Source organism: Eublepharis macularius, chromosome 4, assembly GCF_028583425.1.
Source record: "Eublepharis macularius isolate TG4126 chromosome 4, MPM_Emac_v1.0, whole genome shotgun sequence".
NCBI lineage: Eukaryota > Metazoa > Chordata > Lepidosauria > Squamata > Eublepharidae > Eublepharis > Eublepharis macularius.
The window spans coordinates 167,105,704-167,119,015 of NC_072793.1; the positions used below are offsets into that span (position 1 = coordinate 167,105,704).

The 13,312-nt window shown below is 45.2% G+C and overlaps 1 long non-coding RNA gene across 1 annotated transcript; it reads right to left on the reverse strand.

The window, feature by feature from the left end:
* Positions 1-782: 782 nt before the first annotated feature.
* On the reverse strand, positions 783-10,828 carry LOC129327324 (uncharacterized). The gene is made up of 3 exons (XR_008596810.1): positions 9,771-10,828; positions 8,017-8,098; positions 783-1,100 (listed from the first exon to the last, which is right to left on the reverse strand). It is a non-coding gene; the product is annotated as an uncharacterized LOC129327324 (long non-coding RNA).
* Positions 10,829-13,312: the final 2,484 nt, after the last annotated feature.

Below are 13,312 nucleotides of genomic sequence, written 5' to 3' on the forward strand. Positions count from 1 at the left end.
ATTTGACATGCACTAACAGCAATATATTACATACAATAAAACAGCGTGTGCTACATATGGTAAAACATGCAAAAATAATGAAACAAATCTGGATTACAAAAAGAGAGAAACAGCAAAACAGCATGCAGCACAGAACAGACAAAGCAGTGAACCCCACCTAAAACTTCACAGACATTCCTAGGAAGACAAGGCTAAAAACTGTTCCCAGTTCCTTGTTCGCAAATCCAACCACAAACAAGGCAGGTTTCCTGGAGAGGCAGCACGTAAATTTCCAAGCAAACAAACAATATTGTTGATATTTTAATGACTTATGAGGCCAGGCTACAGGACAGAAACGGACCTAGTGGCTTTAGTGGATGACTTCCATCTGAATGTAGACAAAGGCCATGGATCAATCTGCAGCTCTACAGAGATCTCCCCTTGAAGTCAACTTGAAGATTCCGGTTTGTGTAGAACTCTGCATCTCGATTATTATCAGTAGCTAGGCGTATTACTATCAGTTTTGGGGCTCAATTTAAGGTATTGGAAATCACATACAAAGCTCTTCATGGCCTTGGTCATTTATATCTATGGGTCTATCCCTATGTTCCACCACAGCAGCTTCACTCACCTGAGCAGGGCCTCCTTCAGTTGCCACCCAGCAAATGAGCAAGATCAGCAGCTTCCCATAGACATGTATTCTCTGTGTCAGTTCCTGTCAGGAAGATCCCTCAGCCCCTCTCCAGTGAACACACACTGATTCCAGTAGAAATGCTTTTATTAGGATCTTTACAGTTCAGGTCTGAACTCCATCATGGAGCTTGGTAGAAGTGATAAGGCAAAACAAAAAGTCTGTGTTATACTTGAGTTTCCCACGCTCCAGCAACTGTTAAGGTTTTGGTGTGCAAGGTTACGCGGGTCCAGTGAGAACCCTTTATAGTTATGGCTAAACAGTGAGTACACAATAATAGGTTCCCAGCTTCTGGGCAAAGTAGCAAAAGCAGGCATCTGAGTCTCCAAGGTCGTCTCTAGCTTGGAGATGCATAGTTCTGTGAGATAACATGAGAGGCCCATCCTGGCTAGAGGGTCTGAAGAAATAACATCATATGGAAAGAACATGGCTAAGGAGAGAATACATCAGGTTAGCATTAAACATTCAATATACAGTGGCATCAGTGACGTGACAACCAAACAATCATGGCATGGCTGTACACAGACGTGACACTCTGTGGCAGCCCTCACTTTATGGAATGGTCTACCTAAAGAGGTCAGGAATGTCAGATGAACTTCAGGGCAAAATCAACAGCTGCCCATACATGTGCATTCTCTGTAGTGGTCCCCACCTTAAGGAATAGCTTGCCTGAAGAGGTCAGGAAAGCTCCCACTCTCTTCACTTTCTGCAAACTATGCTAAACCAAATTGTTCAGGTGGGCTTTCATACACAGGTAGTGGGGCCAAGCTATGGGGAAGTGGTTAAGAGGTGATTCAATGGAGGTATACAGACAGTGGACTATACTACTGTGCACTGGCTATCGGCTGTCACTTATTATATTTCAGCTCTGTATCAAATTCCTGTTTGTTTTCAACTTTTTGCTATCTGTTCCCAATTGCATTGTTTATAGAATGTCCCAGCTGCAAATCGTATTGATTTACATTGTGTAACTGCCTTGCTTCCTCAGTGAGAAAGTGAACTATAAATAATGTAAATGAATAAAAATAAAAAATAAAAAGCTGTGCACCTTCAAATAAGCTTCAGATCATCGCAAATAATGCATTCCCACATTCAAGGGGCTCTGCCCTTCAAGGAGTCCTGTGTTGTTCCATGGCCAAAGCTTAGTTTTTGTACCAACCACTCCAAAGTTAGATGCCCCAGGAGAAATACAGACATAGAAACTGGAGATAACTGTACACTCCGCAAATATTTTTGGACCACTCCAAACCATGAACCCACACACTTAGAAAACTACCCTGTCCCTTAATAAATTCCTGATTTTTTTCTCACTTCTGTATGTAGTTTGAGAAGAAAGGAAGAAAAACTCTGAGAAGTTGGGATCCTTCTTATAGAAACCAGGAGAGGGAGAAAGGCCAAGATGTTCCCCCCTCCTTTATGTTGAAACCTTGGTGGTGGCAACTACGAACAGTGCCCCTGAAGCTTGAAGGGGTGGTGAGGGAAGGATGTAAGGGCTTCATACATGGAAAACTCTCTGAGGGTCAAACATGACATCTTCCATGAGGTGATTTGGATTTCCACAACCCAACCTGTAGACAAGTATTACATTGGGAAACTAAAGTACCCATGTCCAGGGGTCATTTCGCAGAAAAAGAACTGGAGGAACTCATTAACATAACTCATTAGCGTAACTCATTAACATATGCTACACCCCTTGACAGCACCTGAAATGTGTCATTAGCATAGCTGATTCGCATATGCCACATCCCCTGACATCACCTATCCTGGCTGTTTTGGACCCAATCCTGGCCATTCAGAGCTGAAATTTGGCCCCAAATAGCAAAAAAGGGGCTGAAAATGGCCAAAAAGGGGCCCAAAGTGGTCAGGATCAGGCCGCTGCTGAGCGGGAGAGTGATCCACCACCCGTCAATCCAGACCGAAACGGGTCCAAAATGGCTGAGTCTGGTGGGTGGGGTCACCTGTCATGTGACCTCTTTGGGGAACTGCCGGAACTGCATTCTTGCTTGTTCCCCCTCAAAATGAGCCCTGCCCATGTCCTCCAGGGTCCAATTCAGCTTGGGAGCGTGGCATGGGGGGAGGACAAGCTTCAGCATGTGGAGGCCCACAGTGGGGTACACAAGGCCTATCTGCAGCTGTTGAAACTCAGGAAAATGATTTGCTGGTGGATCTGGGCAAACTAGAGTGTCACTTCCAGGTATTTGCCAGAAGTGATGTTGAGCCATTTTATGGTGTACGGTGGTGGTGATGTATGGTGCCATTTTAAAAAACCTTTTCCCTCATATGAGTCCTCAAAAGGGCAGCAGACAACAGAAAGAATGATCAGGAGGTCTGTCTACAAAGGGCTGAAGCCCTTCCTCCCCACCCTATGCTGTGCTCCTGAGCTGAATTGGACCCTGGAGCTCTTACAGTAAAATCCTAAGAAGAATTACTCCAGTCTACGCCCATTGATTTCCACTAATTTCACTGTTAGAAACATAAGTTCCTCAGTATAACATCTGTCTATAAGTCAGGTGAAAGTACTCTGACGCCAGTCATGCAGACGTCATGTCTAGTTTGGCCCTGAAAGGCAGGTTGCTATAGCAGCACATCCAAAATTATATGGTGGGGGAACTATTAAAGATCAACCAGGACAAAATTGTGTGGGAAACTGCAGTCAGGGTAAGAATACCCACCCACCTCCCCAAATCTGGATATATTACCCATGGAGATATTTTTATCGCTATTTCAGGTGCCAACATGTTTGCCATAGGAAGCTGAGCCTGTTACACCACAAGATACTTGAAACCTTAAAAAAGTGGCCAAGCAAGAATGCGAAGAAAATCATTATTAGGTAAGGATAAGTTGCTTTAGAAAGAAACATTTCTCTCTCTTTTTAGTATTAATTTCTAAAATTCAACAGCAACTCAGCGTCAGCACAAGTAAATAACCATTGTCAAGAAAAGTTTCAGCAGAGCCCAACCATATTAAACCTATGAGCTCTTTTGGAATTTTGAGAAAGTTGGCACCACCATAATAAGGCCACCTTGAATGGCACAAAATGGTTGCCATGTGTGGGACAGTCACATTATATTAAAAAGTTCTAAGCCAAGCACCCTCCTATGATGAAAACAGCAGTTTCTGAATGGGTGCTCCCTAGGGTTGTCAGACACATGCCTGGACCTCCAAGGAGTCTTTGGGGTGTGAGGTATGGGAAAAAGAGTCATTGACATGTCAATGTCACTTCTGGCTAAAACTTGCAAGTGGCATCACTGATGCTCTAGGATTTTGTTGATCTCTATGGTAAAAACAATAGAAACTGGCAAACTCCTCGAATGTTGGTGACATCACTTCCAGGTTTGTTGACAACATCCTCTCCCTCATCTCATCCCTCATCCTCTCACTGTTCATTTGAGCACCAGCAGGGAACAGGGATACCCACAGAAAGCAGACAAATGGCACTCCTAGTCCTCCCTGCAGACATACAGGTGGTATCTTCTGAAGTTTTTTGAAGTGCTTCCTGTCAGGTATGCACCAAGAAACACATCGGTGGGCACCATGATACCCATGAGGATCACACTGGTAATAATTGGGCTAAATTACTGATCCCCAATGAGTCTGTTGGGACTCAAGCCAACTGTAGAGGCTGGGGTGGAAGTAGAATTCAAAAGTCTTAAAAAAAAATCATTCACTGGCTTCCACCACCTTCCAGTCTCACCCCTATAAAAACATTACTATGATCTTTTTAAGAAGGACCCCAACAATGCAAATGGAGGGTGAAAGACGGACACAAAGTGCAGCACTGTAATTAAAAAGTAAATTATTGATAGTAATCAGGATTTACACAGCACTAAAATAAAAAACAAAAACAAATGGCTGAACATGGAAAAAAGCTAAAGGCAGGGGGGGGAAAACCTTTGCTGATGTCACGGCTTAAGCCAGACATAAAGATCCCCCTGTTACGTTTAGACTGCAGTTGTTCTTGATATCAAATCGCTACATTTCTTTCCCGAAAGAAATGAGATTTATTTATCCTGCCTTCCTTTAAGCAGCTCAGGCAGCATACATTGGTCTCCTCTCCTTCACTTTACCACCATGACAACCCTGTGAAGTAGGTTAGGCTGAGAGAGAGTGACCGGCCCAGAGTCACATAGTAAGCTTCATGGCGCAGTGGAGAATCTGAACCCAGTCCAACAGTTTAACCATGTGGAAAATATAGAAAAACAACAGGCTGGGAGGGAATCATCTGGACTGTAATATCAGCAGAGAAAACCTCCTTCTGTTGATTGTCCCCTGGAGATACTGCGTTAATGAGTTTAGATGAAAAAATTGATTTCTGGATGCCCCAGAGGCTATTGGGATAGAGAAGGAGAAAATGGCTGCTTTCCGTTTCAGAACACTGAACCTAGTGTTTAATCAGAGCTCTCTCCTCGGTACATACAGGCCCCTTGTAAGATAGAGAGTGGGGGAAATGTGGCAGTCCTTACGTTAACAAGGTTGGAGATTAATTGTAGGTTGTGCGCTAGGTAAAAAGATAAAAGTGGGATCCGACACAGCGCCCTGCTTTCCAGTTTGATTTATAATTTCCATTGTATGCCTTTATGAAGGGCCAAAGCACACCACAGCTGTATGGAACTCCACAGAGCACAAGATGTCTATGTTCGATTTACTGCTGGCCAGAATTACCTTACAATGAGAAATTGTTTTAACTGTTTACTAATTAACTACAAATACCTTTGCTGCAACCTGATAAGTCTTTTGTGTCTGTATATGTGAGGGAGGGGAGATCTTTCCTGCAAATCCAACACACTGCCACAGACAGAAAGTGACCAGAGGCGGAGGGGGGTTGGGGCTGGTGGTGGGTAATAACTTCCACTGCGGCATTTTAAGTACTATTTAACGGTCCTGAAGCTCAGCTAGGGAGATTCATCTCCCCGAGTTCTCTTTTATTACAGGAAATGGTGGTGGGTTGTAAAGTGGATTGCAGTTGCTGCATTGGTGGTGGGGGCCAAATAACCCTTTTTAAAAGGAACGAGGGTGTGGGGTTTTTTTGTCATCTAAATTACGCTCCAATGCTGCTTGCTCATCTATGGGCGTGAGAGTAGGAATTCTGGTGGGTGGGCTAGCCGCTGGGGGAAGAGGTTTAAATGGCAAAAATGGACCACAAGGAAAGGATGAATCAATCCTTTCCCAAATGTGCTGCTGTGATCAATTTCCACGCCCCACCCTGTGTTTCCTCTTTTTAGAAAAGGGGTGAGGAGAACGCTGGGAGATTGATTATGGATTGACACTTCCTAAACTACTCATGGGTTAAATTTCCTGCTGCTCTGTCTGGAGCCACCATCTGGCTGACTCCATCTTGAAATGCCTGAAACAAAGGATTGTCTGGAACCCAATGAGTATTGGTCCTACCTGACCATCAGGCTTTTAACTCATTAGAGAAGGATGCTTGTGTTTTTCTGCTTGTGATGCCTTTTGTCATTTTCAGAAGTTTTCTGCTTTTTTCTAACCTTATAATGCCAGCTTGTTTATTTTATAATTAATTCAGAGTCCCCATCCTCCACATCAGTCTGAATTTCCTTATATTTGCCTTATTATTAATTGTTATTCATTTAATAATAAGTTGCTTCCGCCTTACCTTTGGGCACAAGTCCTAAGGAGGTTTACAGGACCCTAAAGGCATCCTGCAAACAATATTTATTTATTTATTTATAGTCCACCTTTCTCATTCAGGTAATATTCAACAAGAATGCAGAATTAAAATCCACACAATAATAAATGTTACTGTCTGAGAAGGAGTGAAAGCAGTTATCATGAGAAACAACGGTGTGTGGATGTGGGTTCAAAACAAACTTTTAACCATACAGTGGCAAATCCTAGACAGGACATGTCAATCTGGGTTTTCCCCAGAAGTGATGTCATGTTATTGGGAGATCTTCCACCATCATGGGAGACCTGGCAACCTTGGTATTTGCCCCAAACATTATAGTTTAACCACATGCTAGAGCATTGCCTGATGCAACAACATCACTTCTGGGATGTGCTGGAAGTGATGACATGGCATCAACCAGTCCTCATCCCCTCCATCATCCTTGGACATTTTTCTCCCTCTGCCCAGGTGAGAAGCAGTGGGCAGAGTGGGCTGTGGGTCTCTGGCTTCAGCAGAAGAGTGGGTTTCCCTGCTCACTATGTAACTGCTTCATATATTCAACCTACACTTGTTCCAAATGTGGCACATGGAATCTGGCCCAAGCTGATATTGTTTAATAGGTGTAGGAAAGGAGAAATTGCCCAAGCATAAAGAACACTTAAAATGATTTAGGATCCATTAACAAGGCTCCATATGTTCCACAATTGAAATTGGGCATAGAATTCAGCATTGTGAGAGAGACTTTTTAATAAATAAGACAATAACCCCAATGATTGTCTATGCTTCAAGGATGCAAATGGAACTTTAAAATCTGTGAGTCATGCCCAGTGAGTAATCTCCCAGTTCAAATCACTGCTGCTCCTTACGTATTTGTTAGGTGATCTGAGGTATGTCAAGTTTAAGATGCCCCATAGCATTATCACAGAATCACAGAGTTGGAAGGGGCTATGCAGACCTTCTAGTCCAACCCCCTGCCCAGTGCAGGATGAGCCTAAAGCATTCCTGACAAATATTCATCCAGCCTCTTCCTGAAAACTGCCAGTGAGGGGGAGCTCACCACCTCCCTAGGCAGCTGATTCCACCTTTGAACTACTCTGACCGTGAAAAAGTTTATCCTAAGATCCAGACGGTACCTTTCTGCATGTAATTTAAGCCTGTTGCTTCGGGTCCTATCCAGTGCTGCCAACTGGAACAGCTCTTTGTCCTCTTCCAAATGACAGCCTTTCAAATATTTAAAGAGAGCAATCATGTCCCCCCTCAATCTCCTCCAAACTAAACATTCCCAAGGCCCTCAGCCTTTCCTCGTAGGGCTGTCTCCAGACCCCTGATCATCCTCGTCGCTCTCCTCTGCACCCTCTCAATTTTGTCCACATCCTTTTTGAAGTGAGGCCTCCAGAACTGCACACAGTACTCCAGGTGTGGCCTGACTAGGGCAGTATAGAGAGGGACTACGACCTCCTACGATTTCAATGCAAAAAGTCAGAAAGAGTCCAGTAGCACCTTTACGACTAACCAATTTTATTGTAGCATAAGCTTTCGAGAATCAAGTTCTCTTCGTCAGATGCATGATACAAACTGGTCAAATATAGAAGAGGAGGGTGGAGATGGGAGAGAAGGGGACATATATCAGAAGGGCTAACTCCTCTGAATGCAAAAAGTAATTCTGGAGAAATGCATTTTATTTGGAGGTTTGAGTTTTAAAAGTTTTTATCCCTCCTACCTGAAGATGAGCAGGAAGGGGGAAGTCAGTCGCTCCCAAGTACCACCCATCAACGCATTGGAACTGCTAATGGCCTTCCTGGCTGGAGACAAAGAAATAGTCAGCTCACAGCTTGGCTGGGAATCTGACACCTAGAGGGGACTGAGACTTGGGGGCTTGAGGGGCTAGATCGTATCTTCCCGGAGGTTTCAGGAAAAGATTCTTTGACCCACAAGTGCGTGGACAAACATAGATAATAGAATACTTTAGCATGGAGGGAGAAGAGTCCATTTTGGTGGTTCATTTTGGCTGGTTCTATCTGGAAGAAGGAGCTTGCCCACTTGAGCTCCACTGTCACTTAGACTAGGCAAAGGTTTGGCTGTCTAGACAAAGATCCCAAGGAAATGAGAAGCTTTGAGAACTCTGCAAATTCTGAGTTAAAGAGCTTGCCTCAGAATAAGATCAGCTACGGCATGTACAGAGTGAGGGGCAAAGTGTTTACATCTTTGTTTTGTATCCTTTGCTCAGTCTGTGACTGTGCTGACAGTATGTGCGTGGTGGACATTTTACTTTTAATAAATTCTTTAATATTTTCAAGGCTAGCAGTTGTTCTCCATACCACATAGACCTCCACGTTCAAACACACTATTCAGATCAGGCATCAGGGGAAGAGATGCAGTCCACTGGCAAATCACTATTTCCCCAGGAGTGTGCAAATGTGGAAAGCCGTCCCTGTAGCAGTTGCTGGTGGGTAGTGGGAGATGCAGACACTAGGTAGAGCCTTAGAACTGCAACATGGGAAGGAAAGCTGGGATTACTGGCCATCTTACTGGGCAATTTTTAAAATGGCCAGTTAGTGGCAGCGATACCAAAAGAGGGAGAGAAAACCCTCTGAGGGTAGGGTGGGTTGGAAGAGTGACGCTGGATGTTGACTCTGGCAGCTAGATGCTTTGGAGGACAGAATGGGTGTTTGCGGATAAGCCAAGCTGTTTTGCCTATAGTTTATTTAGCTTGTGAGTAAATCCAGTTCTGGGGTCAGGGCACTTACTCTCACACCAGGGATGTTAGAAGATTAGCATTTTTAAGAAAACCGTCCTGTGTTCTTTCACCATGAAAAAGTGAAAGGGTAGTAGTAAGATTTAATTGTACATGGCCAAAGGCCGTCACAAGACAGAGCTAAGAACAATTAAAGTAGGAATTAAAAAGTGAAAGAGGTTTGCAAACAAAACAGAATTTGGGATGAAAAAGAAAATATTAACGATTGTCTTTTCCCCTCACTGATTATTTTTGTTATACTTCCTATAATATTTCATAATAAAATATATATAGAAATGTGAGTAATATGCATATTTATTTAAATTTAATAGATTAATTAGTTCAACCGCAAGTGATTACTCAACTAAATACTTGTAATTGGTTGCCAGCCTTACTATCAATATTTTTTAAACCTCTCCCTCCAGTATAATCTAACTTTCTAGGAAAGTCAGGAAATGGTAACAGTCTCCCCCCCCCCTTAGCTCATTAATTAGGATCACCAAACTTACAGTGTTTCAGCTACCTTGGAGTAGCAGTTAAAGCGTTGGGGATCTGGGACACCCAGGTTCAAATCTCTCTCGCTCATTTACCTCACAGGGTTGTTGTGAGGATAAAAGAGAAGAGACTGGCACATACTGCCTTAGAGGAACATCATGGTAAAAATGTAGTAACTAATTTTCCTTCTTTAAGCTTCTAGAACAGAAGGATGTAGCGTCAGAAAAAAACAGTGTTTCACTTACTTAAAACTTGTTCATCTATGTCTTCTGTGCAGGCACACATGGGACTGTGCATGTGCAGGCCTGCCGATTTTGGAGATTTTCATAGCTCAAGATCACTAGGGGGCGCTCTCGCCTCTCAGTGCGCATGCGTGGCTGTCTTTCCTGCCGAAAACGGCTCCAAAGAGGCGGAGCGCCCCTGACATAACCTCAGTCCTCTTTCGCTGCCCTACAACAAGGTAAGTACAAAGAGTGTTAGCGGGGAAGGAGGGAGGGCATGTGTGCTGCACGGAAGATCTAGATCAGCGATGGCGAACCTATGGCACGCGTGCCACAGCCGGCGCGCAGAGCCCTTTCTGTGGGCACTCAAGCCAGGGCTCCTTTGGAGGCGTGGGTTTTGGCTCCGCCCACATGATTCCTTTTCCCAGGGCTCATTTGGAGCTGGAACGCACAGGAACGGTGTTCCAGTAGAGCTGAAGAGAGGTCACATGGGTTTTGGCCCCGCCCACATGATTCCTTTTCCTCCGAGTGCAAGCCGAGTGGTGCTGGGCTTCAAAGGAACAGTAAGATGCTTGCATTCCTTCTGCTCTGCTCCTTTACTTTCATTTGTGACGGGGTGGGGTGGGGGTGGGGGAGCTCTTTTAAGACAAAATATGTTAGTTTGGACAACTGTATGAGTTGTTGTTTCTAAACTAAAACCTCAGTATTCAGGTTTAATTGCAGTGTTGGCACTTTGAAACAAATAAGTTGGTTTTGTGTTGCAGTTTGGGCACTCGGGCTCAAAAAGGTTCGCCATCACTGCCCTAGGCTCTTAACCGAGTCTGCAAGGTCAGACAAACTCCATCGAAAGTGGGGAGTACAATGTCTTTCAAGATCTCTGCCTTCCCAACAAGCATCACTTCAGTCTTGTCTGGGTTCAATTTATTTATTTAAAACATTTATATGTCACCGTCCCCAAAGTAGTATTTTATCTTGAGTGTTTACACTATTGTCCCTTGGGACTGACTTGTCCCAAACTGAAGACTCTCCAACTCCTGCCTGCTTTCCCCCGAGAATTAGTTTAAAAGCTGCTCTGCCACCTTTTTGATATTAAGTGCCACCAGAGTGGTTCCCTTTTAGTTCAAGTAAAGCCCATGTCTTTTATACAGCTTTGATATAATGATAATAAATAGTAACTGCTCTTCTATACCACTCTTCTAGACAGATCAGTGCCCCACTCATAGCAGTGAACAAAGTCAATGTTATCATTATCCCCACAATACAGCAGGGGCGCTGGGGCTGAGAGGAGTGCCTTACCCAAGGCCACCCACTGAGCTCATGGCAGCAGTGGGATTTGAACCAGCAGAGTGCTAATTCACAACTCAACCTCTTAACCACTGTGCTTATCCCCACTGCCTAACAAATCTACACTCTTCTTCCCAGCACCACTTTCTCATCCACAAATTGAGACCCCTGTGCCTGTCTAGCTGCCTCTAGAAAATCTTAGAATGCTGCCTTTGAGGTTCTGGCCTTTCACTTTCTGCCTATTAACCTGAATTTTTCCTCCAGGACCACACACCTACATTTCCCAATGACACTGGTGCCGACATGCCCCATGACTACAGTTTCCAGGCCTCCTGGACTTGAAAGCAGGGCCTGGGGGAGGGTGCACTGGGAGAACTTACCTTGCATGAGCAGGCTCTGGAGCACTTCTGTGTTGCGCTGCAAATGACATCATTCCCAGAGTGATGCGGAAGGGCTCTGGAGCATGTGAGAGTGCATTGCAGGGCTCCCAGACCTCTTTCTCACGTAGGGTTGGCACGTCCCCCAACACCTCAGGTGGGAGATCTGAGGCCCAGCACCACCAGGAAGTGATGTCATCGCATGGGTCACGTGCCTCCCTGGGAGCACTCCTGTGCTCCACAGGGGGCTGAATTGCTCTGTAGCAGCCAGATTCAGGCCCAATTTGGCTGGAAATGACATCATTCCCAGAGTGATGCGGAAGTGCACTGGAGCATGTTAGAGTGCATTGCAGGGCTCCCAGACCTCTTTCTCACGTAGGGTTGCCAGGTCCTCTGACACCTCAGGCGTGAGATCCGAGGCACAGCACCTCCAGGAAGTGATGTCATCGTATGGGTCACATGCCTTCCTGGGAGTGCAGGGGGCTGAATCACTCTGAAGCGACCAGATTCAGGCCTAATCAGGCCTGAATCTGGCCAAATTGGGCCTGAATTGGACCGCTGTGGCATGTAGGAGCGCGCTGCCTGGGAGGCGTGTCCCCGCACTGGCCAGGTAGACGGTGGCGGTGACAGGAGTGGGGGATCCTGGCAACCCTATTCCTGCGCCTTATCTCCCCACTGCCCAATTGGGAGGTGGCAGAGGACAAAGGCTGGGAGCGCCCCCACCAGGGGACTATTAACCCTAATCACGGCCACTGACTCGTCCCCAGCACTCTCTATCAACCTGTCTAATGTGTGAGGTATGCCACCTTTGCACCAGGCAAGCAAGTCATTGTGTGGTCAAACACCTGTCACAGATCCCCTCTCATTATTCCTAATAATCTTATCACCTGCTACCAAAAGCCCACATCGGTAACAAAGGATATTGATTCATCATCCAAGAAAAGGGGCCCCATCTATGGGATCATGACCCTCCTCCTCAGTCTGACCCCCTTACACCTCGCGAGTCTCAATATCCACAACAGCAGAAGAGCTGTCAGCACAGGAGGGGGTCTATTCTGGTAGGCCCCTGAAGGTTTCGTCCGCAGGCCTCTCCCCCTCAGCTTCTCCATCAACCCTAGCCTCAAGGGAATAAACCTCTTCCCTGAAGACCAAGAGCTCCACGCATCGAGCACACACCCACAGTTTCTGGCCAGTGAGCACAGGCATGAGGCACTCCATGCAAAACACTGAATAGCCCCTACCTCCCTGCTGGCTTTCTGCCTTCATAACTGGCTTGGTTGTTTAAAGGTGTTTGGGGGCTGAAATAGGGTGCTTACCTGAATCTGCGAAGATTTCTGTACCAGGAAGGATACCACTGCCGATGAGGGGCTTGTATGGCCTTTCCCAGACACTAGAGGGGTTCTCTCCTGTTCCCCCTTGACCTCCCTTGCTGAAGTCTCAAGCTCAACCCCCCCCCTCCATTAGAGGCCCTGTTCGAAGCCCAGGATGCAAGCCCCCAGGAAACCTGTGTCTCTCTTAAAGAGTCAGACCTCTTGGGATTTGAAACTGGGTCTCTCGGGTGGTTGTCTCATACTCCAACCAGTACAAACTCCAGTGATGTGTGTTTTTAAGGGAAATTTTTAGTGGAAAATTTTCTGATTCAAATTAAAATATTAAAATAATGTTAGTAAAATTTTAGCAACATTGGCAAAGAAGGCAGATGCACTCTGTTCGAGCCTCAACCGTGAACAAGCATAGGGTTTTTTGTCCATGCTTCATATCTCATGTGTAGCCCCTCTAATAGGATTGATTTGCAGCATAACAGCCCTGACAGCTGCATAGATAAATGGAGACTAAATTTACATATGTGGGGGTGGGGAAAACTTTTCTATTGAAAAATAAAGCATAGGAAAAAAATCTGCCCCA